This window comes from Phodopus roborovskii, unplaced genomic scaffold (assembly GCF_943737965.1).
Source record: "Phodopus roborovskii unplaced genomic scaffold, PHOROB, whole genome shotgun sequence".
NCBI lineage: Eukaryota > Metazoa > Chordata > Mammalia > Rodentia > Cricetidae > Phodopus > Phodopus roborovskii.
The window spans coordinates 9396272-9417686 of NW_026126576.1; the positions used below are offsets into that span (position 1 = coordinate 9396272).

The 21415-nt window shown below is 35.4% G+C and overlaps 1 protein-coding gene across 2 annotated transcripts in view; it reads left to right on the forward strand.

Annotated features, from left to right (window-relative positions):
- The first annotated feature begins 3713 nt into the window (after positions 1–3713).
- The window catches only part of Cntn4 (contactin 4), a 729371-nt gene continuing 711669 nt past the window's right edge, over positions 3714–21415 (forward strand). For both annotated transcript variants that reach the window (XM_051203477.1, XM_051203478.1), the window contains exon 1: positions 3714–3770. The gene's annotated coding sequence lies outside the window, so the exon portion shown is untranslated. The remainder of the gene's footprint in view (positions 3771–21415) is intronic.

Consider the following 21415-nt stretch of genomic DNA (forward strand, 5'->3'; position numbering starts at 1 on the left):
CATGAAATAGACAGGGCATAGTGGCATGCACACAGAGGCTTGACGATTCCTGGGCTCACTGGCCAGCAGGTTTATTTACTTGGAAAGTTCAAGGGGCTCCATGGCTAAAAAAAAAAAAATGAAAAAGAAAAAAATAAGAGAAAATATGGTTGAAGGAGACAGAGGAATGAGTCCTGGGCTAGGGTTGTCCTCTGGCTTCCATTCAAATACACACATGTGCATCTGTACACTCTCACACATGCGTACATCACAAATGAACATGCCCCCACTCATAGCAGAAAAATAAAGGAAATATAAGAACTATTAACTTATATCTGGCTGTGATTGCAGTTGTTCATTCAGGAGATTGTTTAGTGAATATTTCCTCTCAAGGGAGATGGTACACATCACCCCCCCCCCACACACACACACAATATTGTTAGTATTGAGGAGGATTTTTCTTGGTTTATTTATGGTAATTGCTTTTCCATAGTCTTAGTATTTTGAGGCAAAAAGGCAAAACTAGGGATCTCTTTCTTATCCTCTGCTATTCACTTGTATCATACAAAGCTAGAACTAGGTAATGTAAGAAGGGTTGTAGAAACTACATGGCAGACAAAATGATAGTCACCTAAGCTCAGAAAGCTACAAAATACCTGACCTTAAGTATTCTTGACTTTACAAATCAGGAGATATGGCTGCTTCTCACATTGCTCACATCCCAATTTCAAAGCCTCATTCCTCATAGAGTCAGGTTAAGAGTTGTTTCCTCTCTGGTGTTCTCTAGGTACTTATTTCTGTAGTCTTCTCAACAAACTAGCTTTGAATGTCAAGAATCTCTACCTTATATCCCCCAGCCCTCAGTGTTGTCATTCAAGTTCCATAAAAGAGAGAATTATATTGGCTTAGTACAGAATTAATATTAATTATTGAGGATCCCAAAGATGTAGCCAATTAAAATGAAAGGTCCATTGCAGTTGGAAGGCCTTTCCTGGTGGTGATACAGATACAGATCTTCACGAGACCAATCCCAAGTTATTCTCTCTCCTCTCCTCTTCTTTGCAAGATTCTGTTTTTTAAATTTTATTAATCTTGGTCTCCTGCTGCCATGTTCTTTTCCTCTCTCTCTCTCTCTCTCTCTCTCTCTCTCTCTCTCTGGACTGTTACTACTACTTAATGATTAAATTGAGAATTAAAATAATTCTATTTTGTTGTTGCTCTGCTTTAAAATAGTGTCACCTATTTCCCACGCTTACCCCAGCTCACTATACAGCCTAAGATGGTCTCCAGTTTCTCATGCCATTTTTACCTCCCAAAAGCCTGTGTTAGGGACATGCACTACTTCTATGCCAGTCCTTAATACTTCTGGGTACTTATTGCTGTAGTCTTCTCAACAAACTAGCTTTGTATGTTAAGAATTCCTACCTTATGCATCCCTGCCCCCAACTTCTTCATGGAAGGCAGCTGCTGTACCAGTTGTGTTCCTTCAGGGTATGTTATGTTACTGTTTGTTATACATAGATAAAGTGGAGGGGTTTATCAATAAAGAGTCGTGGATGATCTCATGGGTAGTAAATAACTAAATCACAATACCATGCTAACAACATCCAAGAACCTGGACATTTAAAGAAAAACATTTTAACATAAACACACTTGAATTTTTTAAGTATTTATTAAGTATTTATTTTTACCATATAGAATAAATTTAATCCCCATTTTGATTTTGTTTATATGTATATGTGTATATATGTATATATGTAAATAGGTATATGTGTATATATAAATGTGACATATTTAACAATATTTGAATTTTGGACTATATATATATATATATATATATTGATTTTGAGATTAGCAGCAACACTTCTGTTACTCCTTGATGGATCCAATAGTTACAAATGGTTCTGAAGCTAACAGCAATGTAGAGATTTAGAGGCCTACTAGAGGCTATCATTAGTATGATAAGATTAAATCTAATTTAAATTAAATACTGAACTTTTGTAGACAACCCATACATCTGGTGACTGACCATATTCAAATATAACAGATGGTATTGTACTTGTGATTCAACTAACTTGAATATAGAAGAATTTTTCCCATTCTATAAGTAACATTTTGTTATATTTGGCATAATCATATTTGGAATGTTACAAACTGAAATATGTGAGAAATGGTAGGGAGATTGTTATACTCTGCCCATATCAAAAATATCAGCAACAAGGTTTTGATCATTTTTCTCTGAATATCAACTTATGGCAATTAAAAGAAGTTAAGTATTAAGTATAGAAATTAATTATCTTGACAAGGAGAAGAAAGTATGCACTAAAGTGATGATACATTTATAGTTAATCAATAAAACACATTATTTTATGTCACTTAATTATAATGTAATTAAATATGTCAGAAAGCACATCTATAAACAGATTGGAATTGAGGACCTGTGATAAGTCATGCCCAACTCACATACAATTACAGTAGATTCACTGAAGATTGCTTGAGACCCTGGGGTGAATTAGCTAAGTTGTGAACTAACTAGTTAAACTGTAGTCAGCTTAGTGGTTGAATGACTAGCCTGTAGGTATTTATGTTCTTTTCTATGTTTTACTTCCATTTCCCTGTTAATAATGTCTGATTGTACAGTTGGTTGCAAGTATCAGAAGGTGATATTGTTCTAGGAGAAGCCAGATGGAAGAATGGATTTCTTAGACTTCCTATGGTCAACTCTAGTGGACTTGATAAGTATAGAGATTTTTTTTATCCTTAACTCCCATACACTTTGGGTGGTGGTGGTACATGACTTTAATCCCATCACTTGGGAGGCAAAGGCAGGCAGATCTCTGTGAGTTCAAGACCAGGCTAGTTTATAAGAGCTAGTTCCAGGACAGGATCCAAAGCCACAGAGAAACCCTGTCTAGAAAAAAAAAAGCAACAACAACAACAAAAAAAAACCCAAAAAACAAACAACAACAAACCACATGTATACACTTGAAGATATTTTAGAGTGTCTATATTCTCTCTTTATAGAAAATAGTAATATATATATATATATATATATATATATATATGTATATATATATATGGTATATACATGTGTATAATACCATTTACAATGAATGGAACAACACAATTTCTTTACTTAGAAGTGATGTATTTTAGGTAGAAACTAGAAATACAGCACACATATGTATGTACAGGTGTAGTTTCTTAGAAAGTAGGTATAAAATGAGTTCTTCAGGAATGTAATGATCTGTGGTAAACCTCCTTTCAAAATTAAAGATTTACTTGGAGATTTTTGAGATGAGACATGCCATAATTAAATGAGGAGTGATTTTTGCTGTTTTTTTTTAATCTCCATTTTTCACTTACTCATTTACCGAAAACAACCAGACAAATCCCCAACAAGACATAGCTTAGTGTTGAGTTTTATTATTTTTAAAGCTCTCTGATGCACTTTCTTACACAATATCTCTTTCATTGAATCCAAGTAGCACAAAATACAAAATGTTACCAGTGTCTAATGTCATTCAACTGACATGAAGAATGTCCTGAACTGACAGGTCAAGACATTTGCTTACTAAGACACAGCAGAGTATGAAATATGGAAGCTCAAACCAGCTGTATCTAATTCTCATTCCCTCCTAATTTAATTTTTCAAGGGATAGTATAATAAATATGAACTACATACAAGCCTTTGTTGAATAGTGTGTTAACATGTACATTCTGTTTTTATTGTAGGTATTATTGACACATAGTAACTCCACAGGATTTGGCACTAGGAGCTGCCCTAAAAGGTAAGCTCCCAGACAAGGGAATGTTTTCTTATCTGTACTTCATCTTGCTTCATATCCTTAGTTTTTTGGAAACATAGAGAACTAGTGATTTCTAAGTGATGCCATGAGCTTTTTTTACTAGCTTTTATAAATTAACTTAGTGAAGTTACGTAAATTAATGCTGGAATAGGGCAACAGGGACCATTTCCTTTCCTCTGGAGAAAATACTTAAGGTAGACTTTCTGGTTGTCAGATGGCTATGACAGTTCCAAAACACTGGAATGGTGCATTGTAGAAATTATATTTGGGATAAAGTAAAATTGGTTTGCACTTTTGCCCAATTATTTTTAGCCATAAAATATTACTCAAGTCCTACAAACTTACAACAGGAAGGATGAATTTTACATAAACAATGCAGCTCAATGTTAACAATGCTTGGGTTTTCTTCTTTGAGGAAAAGCATACCTTAAGAAAACAAAAAAGCAAAATATTTTCAGTTCCTGAAGTTGATGTCAGGAGGAAGCAAACCCCTGTAGTTCCACATGTTACAGATCCAAACTGAAGTATCTGTCATATCATTCTGCCTACAAGCACCCTAAGGAGCACTTCTCTTTTCCTAGCCTCCAGTATTTATTGGAAATGTGGAGATTGCAGAATTGCTTCACTATTGCACAGCACAGTCCAATGTCATGATGCAAACTTATATGTTTAAAAAATTTTAATTTCAAGAAGAAAATGTTGAATGGTTTAACTAACATTTAGAAATTAGAGTCTTTCATATTAAATGGTATTTCCCAGCTTATCTTAAAAAGAAATCCGAATGGCTTTTGTACTTGGCATGCAACCTCAGAAGGCAAGGCTGAGTTGTAATCAAGAATTCTTCATGCCTCTGCCTTCCTATCATCTAGTTTTTTATTTTTTGTGCTCTATACATCCTTACCTAGCATATGCTTTCAGCATCCTCATTATACACAGACACAGAGTTAGTATGGATTCTTAGCACAGCTATTAAATCTCTCTGGTGAAGCAAAGGTTTTTTGTGCAGTGGTTGAATGGTCCATTCAATTGTCGTTACCATATGTCCATCAGCTAACTTCAAACTCATTTTAGTCTCATGTTCACACAGCTGAACTTGAATTCTTGCTCCAATATTTGAGTAGACAACAGTTTTCTCATCTCAAAAATCTGAGATGGTAATATTATATAGGCTTTTGTAATGTAGGCTTGCTTCACAAATATCACAAATAAAGGCTAGGGTGTATCTAGAGAAATAGAGGATTGGTATAGATCAGATCATCTTTAAGCAATTAAAATGCAATATGAGATAAACTGTTACCTATGTTACAGTGTACCTTGAACATACTATAAATAACAAGCCTTACTCAGAAGACAGTTAATATATGGCCTCATGTATATTAAATGTATAGAAAAGTGAGAATTATAATGACAATTATTTAGTTGTTTCTAGGAAAGAAGTGAAATGAGAAAGGCCTGGCTTTTCATTATGACAAGATTTCTCTTGGTACTGCTGAAAATATTCTGAAGTAGATAGTAGTAGAGATCACACAACCTTGTAGACACATTTAAAGTCACCGCATTGTCCCTGAAGAGTGAGTTTTATGGTATATGAATTTTATCAGTAAGGTAATATGGAAATGTGTATTTTAGGTAGACAATTTCATCTTCTGCTATAATGATGCAGGAGATATGCAGACTCTTTCTTTCAAATCAATGCAGACTAGCTTCCTGTGTATTCTGACCTGCCTGTCCTCCAAGGCCAAAAACAAATCCAATTACTGAAAGTCAGGATATGTGGTTTCTGATAAAGGTGATGAAGTTTCATTATGAGTAATGAAGTCAAAGAGAGACGTTGATAGTTCAAATGCTTCACCGATTATTGCTTCTAGCCTCAGTTTCCCAAAATCTATAAAGTAAGAAAAACAATAGTGCTTTTGTAGGTTTAGGCATCATGAATGCCAAATACTTGCTGTGGTGCCAGGCCCTCTGCAAATGATACTTTTATAATGATTGTTATTTGGTCGTAAATATTAGGCTATAACATTAGATTCTTGGCAGTTTGACTGTTTCACTGTTGGCTTTTCTCTTACTGGCATCTTGGCCAGAGAGAAAACAATGCTCAGAATTTTTGTTGGCTCTTAATGAATATAATCAGACCCTAAGGGACTTTTTGATATAGCAGAGAGATATTTAACAGGAGCAAAATTTGTATTCATTCTGTTTCTCTTCATAGCTGGCAGAGCCTTCCCTAGTAGAGGGAATGTTACCTGTGCTGAGAGATGCATTAGCATACCAGGAGAGAATGTTAGAACTCAGAAAACACATCCCCGTGGCCTTGTGTTTCTGTGTTTGTTCTACCTAATGCAATTTAGAATTTAGACTGCTGCCAATAAGAAAACAGGCCACTGTCTGACAATGTGACAATGTGCAATTCACTAGTTTTTTAATCTTTTTTTTTTTTTTTTTAGAATTCACTCTGTACACCAGGCTGGCCTCAAACTCAGAGATTCAGTAACCTCTGAGTCCTCAGTGCTAAGATTAAAGGTGTATGCCATTACTGCCCCACTAAGAAAGGAGCCAATATGGGATTTTTATTTTTGTTTATGATTTCTCCTTTCAAAAATATTATATAGATTTAAAAAATTGCATTGTCTTTAAAAATTAAGATGAAAAAATCCTAGTGTGGATTATATTGAATTATATTGTATGAATGTATTCTGACTAATCATTAAAATATTACAATATGTAGAAATTGTTAATCATAAGCATGAAAAATGCGTGGATGGATTGTGTCACTTGGTCCAGTTCTTCTTGTTTACTTTTCTTTGTGGATAATAGGAAGGATGTTGCTATGTTGCCCTAAAGGAACATTGCAAAAATTTGGATCTTTTCTTTTCTCTAAGTCCAATATGCTTTGAAAACCGGAAGTTATGAATATCAACTTTCTAATTCACCAGATCAAATTGCATTATTTACTGTGCTCTTCTGACACATATCTCTTTATAAACTAATGGGAATAAAAGCAAGAATGAATATCATGCCTCTTATTTTCTCTCTGTTTTGATATCAGTTATGCCACATTAGAAAAATAGTGTTACAGAAAAACTGGACACAAATTGTCCATTTATAACATAAGAAGCTATAGCTGGTGCCTTAAATAAATATATTCCATTCGCAAAACAAAGGAAGTATGGAAAGGACAATATTCGAGAAAAGATCCTACATCATCCTCAGCATTTTGGTATTTAATATTTTGGTTATTTTCTACAGAATTCCTTTTGGTATTATAATTACAAAAGATCTGTCATTTGACCATTTTTCAACAAAGAAAAAATCATGTCTTATAAGTTTGGGTTTGCTATTTGATGGAACTCAAGAAGTAATAGCAACAAAAAATCTTCATTGATTGCTCTAAGATAGGTTTTCAGATGGCCTGCCAAAATAAGCTTATGTTACTGATTTCTACATAGCAAGGCACAGCTTTTACCTTGTCACAATTCAACTAAGATACGTGCAGCTTGTCAAAATTACAAAACAGTTTTTAAACCTACTAATTCATGTGAAATTAAGGAGTGTATATACTTTATAGACCATAAAAAATACACTGCAACTCCTTCTTTAACATAATCAAAATGGTTCAGGGTTGTAGGCAAAGGTAAAGTGCTTGGTTATCATTCAAATTGTTCTGGAATTGATCTTCAATTGAAAAAACAAACAAGCAAACAAAGAAACAAATCAATAAAAATATATCATAATATTAAAATCCTCAAAATCATGACTATCATGATCTGAGTATTGTGAAGTTGTACTCACTGATATAACCATGATGGATAGTGATTGTCCTCAATCCATGCTTTGAACATTAAAGTTTATGGAAAGACAGCAATTATAGATATGATAACTTGGATGGGAGCAGAGCCAGAAGGCCTCATCTACACAGAACTGACTAAGGAAATCTGAGGGCAGACAGATAGTCTTCCCACAGAAAGAGCCTAGCAATTGGATATCTAATAAGATGCCCTGAAAATATACACAAAAGTAACTTAAAACAGGCTGTGCTTATGTGTTTAGAAACACATGTAACAACCAAAGGCGAGCCATGAATTTCAAAATGAGCAAGGAGAGGTGTGCTTTAGAAGGAAATAGTATAATTAGAATCTGTAAAATAGGTAATTAAAATGATCGGGAGGAAAGAAATAAAAATTATATTAAACTTGATATATTTGCCTAGCCATTTGTACAGAGTTGGAACTAGAAATGAGTTGCCTATCTTGCCAACATTTTCATGGCTTTAATTTTGCTTCCCTTTAAGGATTGGGTAATATTGCCCTGTAAATGGGAATATGGAGTGTTGTTAAAGCAATATCTGAACTAAGAACATTGAAACAACCAGTAACAAGCTAGTGTACTTGTGCAGTGACATGAGCAGGCATTTTCATCTGAAAAGGATGAAATAAGAGTGGGATGGGGTTCATAGGTCTCTAAGACTGGAGGTTTGGCAAGGAAGAGTTAATCTATCCTTCCTATTAAGATCTGTTGTGATGTGAGGTGTGCCTTAGCTAAGTGGTCCTGGTTCTTTTACCTTTTCATCAGCTTTGAAATAAAAGATTAGAGCTAAGAGAAAAGCTAACTGGATCCTTACTAGGAGAATGGAAACTTACAAGAAGCCTGTAAGTACAGCTCTCTTCAAAGTCAGTGGACACCATGTCTCAGCGAACGGCAAGATTAACCATGATGGTAATGGCAGAACATAAGGTATCCTCAGAAATAACTTTAAGAGCTAGAAAACTCAGGGACTTGGGGAGTTGATGATTGGACCCAGGTGTAGAATAATCTTCTACATCCGTACTATGCAAGAAGGATAATAGTGAGTAAAGTAGAAGTAAAACTTCCACTAAAGGTTTGGCAGCTGTGAGAGAAAAGGATCATCAAGGGTACACACAGACAGATCTGATAGAAATAATTTGAGCAAAAGAGACAGGCAACTGCTGAAAGCACCGCTCATGAGCATAAGACAAAGACACAGTAAGTATGCTTAAACAAAGGGAAAATAGAATGGCATTCTGGGGATGTTCCTTCCCTCAAGGCACTTTTAAAACCATCACTCACTGGGACCTATATTTTTCTTCATGTCACTTCCTTAATTTTTTGTTCATAAAATCCTTAGGAATGAATAGCCCTCAGTTGATATTTAATGAATGATACACGTTGAATTTAATCGGGAACTGTAGCTAATGAAAACTTAAGAAGAGCTGTAGACTTTAAAAAAGGAAAGAAGGAATGAAGGAAGGAAAGAAGGAAAGGAGAAGAAAGGAAGAGAGAAAGAGAGAGAGGGGGGAGGGAGGGAAGAAGGAAGAAAGAGAGAGAGAAAAAGGAAAAGAAAGGAAGAGGGAGAAATGAAATGGAATAAGTAGCAACAGCATTTGTGAGAAGCATAAAGTTTTAACATTTTAAGCCATTACATTCTGGATTGTTATAGCAGAGCCTAACTCATCCTAAGTAATGCAGTTCCCTAGCATATAATGTAGCCCGGGATGAAAATGGCCCTGCTTCTGCCCTTAATTTCTCCACAGTGTAGTAGTACCATGCTGGAGCTATTCTGTCTGTGATAAGTCCTTATATTTGTTTTTTTTTTCCATCACAATGATTGCTCAAGATCAAATTTTCCTTATTGCATAACTAGGAGACTGCACACCACAATTCCACACATGAATATGAGATCGTTTAATGAGTAAGCTGGAAAGATTAAACTCATAGAGAATCATAAGTAAAATGTAGCCTAGGGGCCATCCCTGCTGAGCTTGCCATTACAATGTGGAGGAAACAAGTTTAGAAATGATTCTTTGTTTCGAAGTTCCAAAGAGTTCCATAAAATTCTTGGCATACAGTGTATAGAGAATAAAATTTCCTTCCTGAGATGTTTTCCTTTTAGAGAAAGAACAAGAGTGATATCTCTAGCACTAAAGGACTAAATAATAGTTAATTATGTGCTGCAAACACAGAGAACATGAAGTGAACACATAAGTGATCAAATGGTTCATTATCTCACTTGTTTGGAGGGTCTACATTCTTAAGAATGATGACAGAGACTGGAGCTGGAGGAATTGAGAGGTGCTGGCTGAAGGACGCATTGTTTAAACATATGATTTGACTATTGACATCTATTATATTGTAAGATGTCTATATTTGACATATTTTATACAACATAATAACTAACTCTGAGCTTTAATTTCTCACCACCCATTCAAGGTGTTACTACAATCATATGGTTAGTTTGTTTCATCATTCTATATTGCATATGAGATATATGATCACATGATACTACCCTACAATGCTATACAATTATTATTTGTCACTTTAAAATAATGCTATTTAAAACAAAAGTTGAAGCAGCCCTCAGTAATAACTGCCTTTATAAATTACATATGTTCTGTGCTATTGGGTTAGCAAACATTCTTTTGATTTCTATAATCATATCTTCTTTAGCAATTATGGCAAAACCCAAAGCGAGATTCTAACATTTCCTCCCATTATTGTTTAATAACAAGAATTTGAGCTGGGCATTGGTGGTGCATGCCTTTAGTCCCAGCACTCAGGAGGCAGAGACAGGCAGATATTTTTGAATTTGAGGGCAGCCTTGTCTACTGATATAGATCCAGGTGAGGCTCCAAAGTAATACACAGAAACCCTGTCATAAAAACCAAAACAAAACAAAAACAAACAAAGAAATAAAAACATAACTGTGACATTATTTACATAAACCATAAACCTTCCAGTATTTCTCTTGTTACTCTCCAATATAATTGAAACTCAAAATCACTTCCACCTGTGTTCTAGGGGAGGAATTGAAAACCATTGCATCTATCCTTGACTTTTAACAGAAACTCAGGGCTCTTGGCACTGAATGAAGTAAGAGGAGGTAATGTTAACAGATGTAAGAAATGCACCTGCTGCAGGGATGTTGAAGCTCCCCAAACTCTCATCTGTTAGGAAGCCTAGCAATGCTCTTGTGCATGAGAACCTGATGCTAGCAAGAGACAGTTATGATAGTCTACATTTAGTTAGGTCTGTAGAAAAATAAAATTGTACTTGGCTGAAAATAAGCTGTTGATTGCTTACATGGGTTTCTGTGGCATGCCAGCTCTTCTTGCCAGCTTGCTCTTCCTTATCAAAGAGCTAGGAGCTTCAAGGGAGGCAAGAGTCCCATTTGACATGCCGGCATAGCCATTTGGGGAATATACAAATTAAAAGGCTTCAAGATAGAAATAGGAGCATTAGCAGCAGGGAGCATCTTGGGAATACACTGTCAAATCGCATCCAGGAGTGGGGGCGGGGGGAGTAAGTGAGTCTTAACCTCCCAAAGGATAAACCCTGCTGTGTCAGCACTTGGACAGTTTTTGATTCTGTAGTAGCTATTTAAAGTTACCAGAGATGCCTTTAATATGCCCAACCCTGCATCTTCTTAGGAACATTCTTGAATTTTACACAGTATGTCTGACCCCCATATTGCTTCAGCATTTTTCCTAACTTCTAAATTGTAAGTAACACATAGTCATAGAACTTTGGGTTTCTGAGTACTATTGTAGAAATGTACAGAATTAGAGAGATTTTGCCTAGGTCACTCAATGACTTACATAATCAGCTACAATTTGATGGTGAGTTATGTGTGGTTTTTATCAGAATATGTGACATATGTACACTGTCATGGAATTATCTAATCGCCGTTATGGCTAAGATATCCTAATTGTGACAAAGAAGCACCTCCTGAAACTTGTTCAGTTAGTTTACTAGGACACTGTGAAATATCTTACAGAAATTACAGGGATGGATAAATGACTGCTTTTGTGTCTGGAGCACTGGTTATTATTCTAGGTTTCTGAACTCCATGTTTGTTCTCAGCTTGTACCCACCTACATGATCTCACTCCCACTATGCACCCACCTATCCATCCATCCTGCCTTCCTTCTGTCCATCACTCACTTCTTTCTTGGTTCCATCCCATTTTGCCTGTTATGTTCTCTATCTTCTTATGCTTATATCAGCTCCTTACTCTCTGTGGTACCTTCTTCTCTTTTGCAGTCTCCATTTTACTATGAATTCACTTTACAATTTACTAAGAACATACTGGTCTTCCTGCCTCTGCATTCACATGACTCTTTGGCAACCTCCTTCAGGATTTAGTCTCTGCACCTCAATCAGAAATTCCAGTGTGACAAAAGTCCAGTGTATTTGTCCTACAAAGAGAAGTCAAGACCCACTGGCATACAGGTCAGTGGGTAGTTAGTGCATCTGTGGATTAGCTACTCTTACCTTGCTGTAATCAAATCCCCAAAGGGAGGAACTGACAGAAGAAAGGCTCAGCCTAGCTGAACTCCTCATGGCGGGAAATGCAGAAGCAGCATGGAACAGTTCTGCCTCCTATGTTAGGAATGTGGAGTGTTCATATGCCTATTTATGTTTGTAGTTCATATGCCTGTGGACCAGGTGTTTCCACTTTGTACCAGGGTCAAATATAGCTTTCAGAGGCCTGATACTATTTATCTAATTTCAAGAATGAAACCCTATTCCCTAAACCAAACAGCACCACAACCTGGGAACTAAAAGGTCTTTATCTGTAACTCTTCTGTTACTTGTATTCACTATCATAGCCAAAAGCAAATTAAGGAAATGTATTTTGGCTTAGAGTTCCAGAGGGATAGAGAATTCATCCTGGTGGGGAAGTTGTATCATGGTGGTAGAGACAGGAAAGCTGGCTTGTCCCTACAGGAAAAACCAAGGGGATGGGGGAGATAGGGAATATCTATAAGTCAATAGACCCTCAAAGCCTATACACAGTAATATATTACCTCCAACAAGACTTCTCTTGCAACAGATTTATTACTTCCCTAAACAATGCCATGAATGGAGGACTCAGTTTTCAAATACTTGAGTCTATGGGGTACTTCTTATTCAGACAACCACATGCTGAAAATGAGATTTGTAACATGATATGCTACAATTCCGGGCAGGCAATCCAATGATTGATTTTAATATATGCATCCAGTAAATTATTTTTTCAATGACCTCTTCTGCCTTAAATAATATTATTTCATGGGTCATCACTCATTCCTGGTTACTGTGTAACATAACCACCAATGGACATTCTTTTTCCTGTCTGGAATCTGGCTCACTAGCTGCCCAGGTACCTTGATTGGGACAATGTTTCCTGAGTCATAATCTTTACCAAGGAAGACTAAATATAGCAGTCAGGATTTTCATGTACTGTGGGGTGTGACATTCTAGCTTCTGAGGACAGAGTTACTATCTTTTGTATAGCTCTGGTCAGGAATTTGTTATAATATATGATTTATAACTTCTATAAAGAAAGAATAAGAGCCTGACTTTGTATCATGTGCTTGTTGGAGTCTCAGATAACTGGGAGCTTGTAACTCTTCACTTAAAACTAAAATGTGTTGTTCTTAAGTAAGAAGAATGAATGTTTTCAAATTTTATTTATTTATTTTATATGTATAGGTATTTGAAGCATATATATTTCTGTATCACAAGGCTACAGTGCCCTTAGAATTCTGGGGATGATGTCATTTAGTTGTAAGCAACCATGTGAAGAGTGGCAATCAAACCTGGGTCCTCTGCAAGAATAGCTAGTACTCTCAATTGCTGAGTCATTTCTGCAGTGCCCAAGTTATTTTTTATATAGATATTGCTTACTATTAAAATGAAATCAGTCAGGTGTATGTGAATAGATTTTCATGGTATGTGTTTGTTAGTGTAACTTGGTATTTCAACACGGACTTACAAACTCCAAATTCATATGAGTCAAGTGGGAATCTTGGTAATTAACAACAAAAAAATCAGACTCCACTAAAAGAGTTATGAATGTATCAAGAAAAATTAAACAAAGTTCATTTGTAACCAGATCTTAAATGACTACATAACTGGGTATCCACAGACTATAGTTAATATATTAATGTCTCATAAAAGTATCAGTAATACTTTGACTCTTGTATTACTGTATTCTCAGTACAGAGTAGACACAAAGAACACTCTAATTTTTGCTGATGCCTTAAACAAGATGAACCTCTTTTGAGCTTGTTTCCTTACTAAAAGACAACCTAACTTGGAACAAGGATTGAATTAAAAGCATAATCCTGTTGATTCTACAACCTGCTGGGACTGGTATTTACAACAGTGATTCCATGTTCCTTTGTTCACCTTACTGTGAGTCACTGGTGCATAGCCTTAATTCACAGCCTCTGTCTGTTTTTAGTTCACTTAGGTATTGTGAGCATAAACATATACACAGAAAGACAGATTTATCTATATTTCAGCTAGACTTTTGCAAAGCAAGCCCAGGCTGCAGAGAGATTGTTGATTGATACTAAATTTTTGACAGCTAGGTATATATTTTCTGCAATAAGATGAGTAACTTGAGCTAAAGGTGACCGATGAGGATAAAACTCAGATTTATTAAGGACCTTTCCAGTGAGCAATTTGTCCTTACTCACTCCTAAAATAAATAGTGTCCAATTCCAATTATATGATCCTGTAATGTGTAATTTAGCACTGATTAAGTGCTATAAATTGTTATCATCTTCTTAATCCTGGGTGTATTTCCGATCATGCTTTAACATCTGTAGATTAAAAATGCTGTGATATTCTGTATATTTTTTCAAGAGTGAATTCTATAATGTATAATATTTTACTTATATATTTTTACAGAGGCTCCTTTTACTGTCTCCTATGTAATAAAATGCATGACTTCTACTCTTAATATTAGATTTACATATCTGTATATAGCATAAACAGTGGATTAGACACAACTGTTACTTCTACACAATTTCCAGGCTGCATAACTGAAGGGAGATTAGCTAAGATGTATTTATTTATTTTTTGCAGTCAATATACATATATTTACATATTGATATTTTAGTTTCTCTTTGTTTTTGAAAATTTTATACATGCATACAATGAAATATCATATCTCCTTCCCACACCTCTGCCACTTCTGCATATTCCTCTCAACAAGCATCACCCCACTTCTTGTATTTTTTAATAACCCACTAGATCCATTTAGTGATGCCCATAAATGTATGGATGGATGCAGAGACATTCACTTGAACATGGTTATTCTACCAGTGGCCATGTCCTTCACAAAAACAAAAACAAAAGCAAAAACAAAACAAAAACTTATTGATAATCTTGCTCCTAGCAGATCTCAATTGCCAGCTGCTCCTCAGTACAGGGTAGGACCTGGAGATTATCTGTGTCAGTTGTGGTGCCATTATAGGTTTGAAGAGAGACCTGACTCTAGAGAAATGTCCAGAGACCTACAAGGATGATCCCAACCAACAATCTGAGCAACAGTGGAAAGGCTACCTTAAGTGACCTTCCCTGATAATGAGATTGATGACTAATTTATATGCTATCATAGAGCCCTCATCTAGTAGCTAATGGAAACAGAAGTAAACACACATAGCTAAACACTGAGCCAAAGTCATGGAATCCAGTTTCAGAAAGGGAGGTGCGATAAGAAAATGGGGTCAAGACAAGGCTACAGAAACCCACAGAGACAGCTGACCTGAACAAGGGGGTGCTCATGAATCCCCAGACTGATAGCTGGGAAACCAGCATTGGACTGACTGAGACCCTCAAACATGGGTCTCAGTTAGAAGGCCTGGGCAGTCTAAGGGACCACTGACTGTTGAACCTGGATGTATCCCTGGTACATGAAAGGACTTTGGGAGCACATTCCCAATGGAGGGATACTCCTTTAACCTGGAAGAAGGAGGGAGGGCTTAGACCCCACTCCAAATGACTTGATATATTTTGATGATCCCTCCTAGAAAGCATCACCCTCCCCTGTAGAGTGGGGGGATGGGATGGGAGGGGTTTCGGGGGCATGGGAGGGAGGGAGAGAGGGAACTGGGATCGATACGTAAAATAAGAATATATATATTTAATGTTATGGCTGGCTTGAACTTTTGCAGGTTCCTTACAGGTTACTCTTTATACTGAAAGTCTATTATATATTAGTCATGTTATATCATAGAACTTCTATCTATCCTTCAGCTCTTGAATTCTTTCTGCCTCCTCTTCTGTGATGCTCCTTACCTCATAGTGGTAGCAGATTTCCTATTTAGTACTGAGCAATCAGCCTCATCTTCTCAGCACTTCAGTCAGATGCATCGCTCCATTGACTGCTGCTCAGTGGGAAAAGAAGCTTCTTTGACCAAAACTGATTCAGAGGAGTTTCTATATCCCTTATTTTTGGTATGCTTGATAAAATAAATCATAATATATCATTTCCTTCTTCTCAACAGACATCGTACTGCACTTAACAATTTGAATAGTAAAATATGTCTGTCATTTCTGTGACCTTAAACAGGCTTGTCACTTATAGCTCAAACTTTGTACTTACAACATACACAATAATATGATATATTTAGTATTCATCAAAGAATAGGGTGGATATTTGACAAGTCCTTGGCATTTTAAGTACTCGGCAAATATTTCTCTGTTAACCATTTCTTGAAACACTGAATTTCTATAGGTACAAGCACCATTAAAATTATCATTCTGTTGACTTATCCTTGGTAACTATAATATTCCTGTGTGGCTGCTATTAAGTTTTAGCAATAGTCAGAACTGAACAATTTACCATGTTAACTTTCTGGAGGAATGTAAGAAAAAGCATGGTTCCTAAAGCTAATTAAAAATAATTCTAGTGTATATTATTTAACATTCCCCACATCATTATTTCTGTCTTTAGCATTATATCTGAGAGTTAATGGAAAACAATGGCGAGGCAAATCTAAATTAATAATGCACATAGTCAGTTTTCATCATGTATCTGTGATGTTGCTCATAGTGTCAATTGACTGGTTGTATGTAATGAACTACTACTTTGAAATTCTGAAGTTATTTGCTCAAGGGGACAAAGTCCTTTTTGTAAAATCTGGCTATATGGTGGATAAAAACACATTGTTGGAGCTTTGTATGGTAACACATGCTTATAATTTTATCACTTGTTACTCTGAGACAGGAGGATCTTGAATTCAAAGCAAGCCTGTGCTATATGGTGGCAGTGACATGCTGTCTCTAAAATAATTAAAGTGCAGGAGAGATAGCTTGACAGGCGCATCTGTTACATGAATTTAAAATAGTTTCAGAAGAACCAAAATGTGTTGGTTGCACATTGAGTAAAAAAATAACAAAGCACTTCCATTTTGACTTGTTTGGTCAAGAGCAAGCCCAAGTTCGAATTCTCTACTTCTCTCCCATCTGTCTGAAGCTTATGGCTTTTGCTTTTTCTGTAGGGTGTCTTGTGTGTATCTATTTTTCTCTGCATGATGTCTGTTGGTCTTTATTGCTTTCTGTGGATGCTGTCCCTTTGGAGGACTTTATTCTTATTTATGAATAACAAAGAAAGCATTACCTGAGGGAGGAATGTGGGATACTTCAAAGAAATGTTTAACTGAGTTCTACATGGGATTAAGCTGTTTACCCTAAGTGACTTCAAAGAGCTATAAACACATCAAACAAGCAGTATCAGTAGGTTGCCTTCAACCTTTACAGTTGTTATTTGTTGTGTAAGGTCACTTTCCACCTGTTTGCTGTTTTAATGATTGTCATAACACATGCATGCACACAAGCATTGCTTCTACTACAGGGGTATAAAGGGGAAGATAATTTGAGATTATAACTGCTTTATCTTAGGTTGTGAAATCTAATTATTTCAAAAGCAAAAGTTGTATAGCACATTGTTCTTGTAAATACAGGCTGAATAAATAGGTAGAGTTAGTAGCAGAATTATATTTTTTTAGTCTTCAGTGACCTCAAGAGTTATTTTAACTTGGCTGTGAGCTCCATCAAAAATTCCAGTCTCTTACAATTTCATAAAAGTGTATCATCCCTAATAGTACAATGGTTGCTCCAAAAGCATAAGAACCTGAGTTCAATTCTTATATCCTATGTGAGCATGTGTGATGAGGCAAACTCATAATCCCAGCACTGGATATGTAGAGCTCACTGACAACCAGTGTACTCTACTTGATTATTTTGTGATCTACAGGCCAATGAAAGACACTAATTCAAAATCAGAACAATACATATAACTAGGAGGACAGTTTCTAGAAATAACACCTAAGGTGACCTTCAGCTTCAGCTTCATATACCTATACGCAACCTGATAGGCACACACAGAAAATTAAAATAAATAAATAAAGGACCATGACTTGTGCCATCATAGAGGATATATGTAAAAATATATAATAGTTTCTTTTATAATAGTTTGAGTATCTATAACCAGAACTTCTCCCAGGTTTCTTTTTTTAGTGAAGCACCATGGATAGGCTTAGATTTGTAAATGTCACTTTTGTAGCAAATCATCTGCTATTCTGGACCTTTTCTCCTTGTCACAGTAAAATAATCATCTTCCAAATGAATTACAGAAATGTATTTGCAGATTTTAATCAGCCCATGACAGCCCTCTGATATAATGAACTGGTAACTTTGGGAGAATGGATGCCACACTGATACATCAGTCAGGTCTGTGCCATTTAATTAGCTGAATGTGTATTTAAGATAGAGTTGATAGAATTTTCATAGGTAGGTTCACCGAAGTTGGAGAGAACCATGCATGACTATTAGACAGTTACAATGTATATTGTGCGTGTGTGTATATGTCATATACAGAGTCTAAGACTCTACTGTTTACTTAGGAGCTCTTCTGTGGAACTGATGGAACATGTCTTACAGAAAAAATGGGTTCCCAGTAGAAGTTATATAAACCTTAATGAGATTTAGTAGTATGATTTATAACAAATCATCTTTTCTAACATATACCTGAGTTACACCAAAACTAATACATTCTACATTTAAAGCATGTATATTGAATTTTTCACTCCCATTTACTCACTTCCTAATCCATTGGTTTGGAGTTCCTACCAAATACTAAGTACTGTTAAATATATTTCTAAACATAGACTCTGTTGAAAAAGGAATTAATAGTCAACACAGAGTAAAATGTCAGATTATTATTATGTATTGTGATGAGATCAGCACTATTTGGAGCATGGTGTACACTGAAGATATAACAAGAAAGGGCTGGAAGAGCGTGGTATAGAGCTGATATAGCAAAAACACAATTTCTTCTCTTCAGTCACTTCCAAAGACAAAATACATATGAGCAGGAAATCAGGAAGATTTAGTAGTATTTTTTTTTAGCATTCTTTTGTTCTATTATCCTTTAGTAAAATGACTTCTGTAATCTTTAGGGTAATGTTTTCCTAAACAAATATATTTATTTTTATTGAACTAACAAGTACTGATATTCTATGTTTATTCAATGAAATGTGAATACTGTGTTACATAATGTTGAAACTAACTTAAGGAACAGATTTTACTTTTCTTCAATGACTGGTGTATACTTTAGATGTCTCTGGGACATAGTCAAGATGCTGATATCATTTCTACATTTTCTGGATGTAAAGAGATGTCTGTTTCATTGCTTTGTCTAGGCAACTTATAATATAGATAGATAATGAGTCATATATTTGCATGGTATAGCGTGAATGATGATCTTGTAAAGAGAAAATTTGCCTTTACATTTAATGATATTTTATTGAATCATTTTTCTACTTATGTAGGCCTGCCTATCTTAGATTGAAAGTGAGTACTTGGAAACTTTTTGATACTCCAGGAGACATTTAATGATATCTAGAGACAATGTCAGTTGGCATACCTAGAGGTAACTGATATATGTATGTATGTATGTATGTATGTATGTATAGTAAGTAGGGACCAGCATATTGCTGATCCCTCTGCGATGGAAAAACTAGCCTTCACAACAGGCTTGTGGCTCAAAATATTAAGGGTCAAATTAGATTGCCCTACATTTTATCCAAAGGTATTTCTGTGATTTTCGTTTTACTTGTTTTTGCCTTTAGCATTCATTACAAAATGAGAGTTTAATAGTGTTTTCATGCAGGTTTGTTGGAATAAGAGCTGAGTTATTATCACAGAAATTATGTGCTCTGTTATTTAAAAAAAAGTTAAGTGGATTATAGACTATTTTACTTTACTTAAAATCCTCACATAACATTGTTCATCACCATAATGAATTGCAGTAGCTGTTACAGTTTAAGAAAATGTTTATTTACCACAGACCCTGTTGATAGACATTGGAAGATCAAGAAGACAATTTGAGTATAAACATTTATCTGTACATTTTATAATTAAGTAGAAAAATAAGGAAGCAAGAGTTGGTCTTGTCAAGCAAACATTCTAAACCAAGCAAGAGCAATGAGCAAGAATTATAAGGCACTGACTTTACATTCTCTTGCTGTGACAAAATACATAGGAAAAATAACATATGGAGAAAAGATTTTGGGCCCATGTGTTTTTGAATCCATTTTTTCTTGGCCTATGATGAGACAGAAAATTGGAATAGAGACCACATACTAGAAAAATTATTAGGTAAGTGCATGGAAACTATGAGGAAGAATTCAAGGACATCATGCTAGTGAGCCATGTACTCCAGGCTACAAAGATTCTATTGTGCCACCCAAGTCACATTAAGTTATGACTCCACCCATGTATAAATCCAATGATAAGGCCAGAGCACTTGTGAACTGTTATCTCCCAAAGACCCCATATATAAACATTGGTACACTGAATACCAAGACTTTCACATGAGATTTAGGAGAGTATTTAAGATTTAAACCATATCAAAATACAACTATAAGTGTTAGTTAATGAAAGTGTCTTGAAAATTTGGCCAAACTCATATTTAGCCAGGGTCCTGGAAGCCATGTAAAGAGCTTCAAAATTCATTCTGTAAACTAGACTTTTAAGCAGAAAAGTAAATTTAGTAATCATCACACTTAAAGCTAAGGAAAAAAATGACTAGTGAATATTATGATGTGTTTCTTTAGTAGTATTTATAGAAGGTAGTTCCTTACTGATGGGAATATTGTGGATGTCTCATTTTGAACCATTCAAGGCATAGCTTATTTTCTATTCTTCTCCTTTCCCTTTAGAAGCAGGAGTTAAATTAATATTTGATAAAGTATTATAAAATGACATCTTATGAGGAGTGTTTATGGCAAGCATAGGCTAAGATTCTTTCAATACATCTTATATAATATATGAAAGATAATACTGCTTATTTCCTAAATGTTGTATAGGCTATCTGTACCCTATACTGTACTTCTGAGAAAGGTGTTATTTTTCTTGCAAAGATTAGAAGACCAGGCTTTAGTATTTATGCAAGATCTAAGGATTTGCTGATAATAATTTCTGTATATGAGAAGAAAATTGATCTCTGTCCCCCAAGCCTACACCTTTCTATCTAACAAAATCAAGAGATATATAGAATACTAGCATCATTCTTTTATAACACCCATGAGAGGTAGACATTACTATGACCCTAGTTTATTGCACATGAAAATTAATTCTAAAATGTCTGGGTTAATAATTCTTAGAAACAGATTTGATTCCCAAATTTCATTGCCACCCCAGTTCTGGCTCCTCAAATTACTAAAGTCTAATATCTTTCCTTTTTTTACATACCTGTGTAGAAATGGAAAGTAACTGGTCATCATGATCTTCTTAGTGGCTTTCTGTATAATGTAAAGTCATTTTCAAGA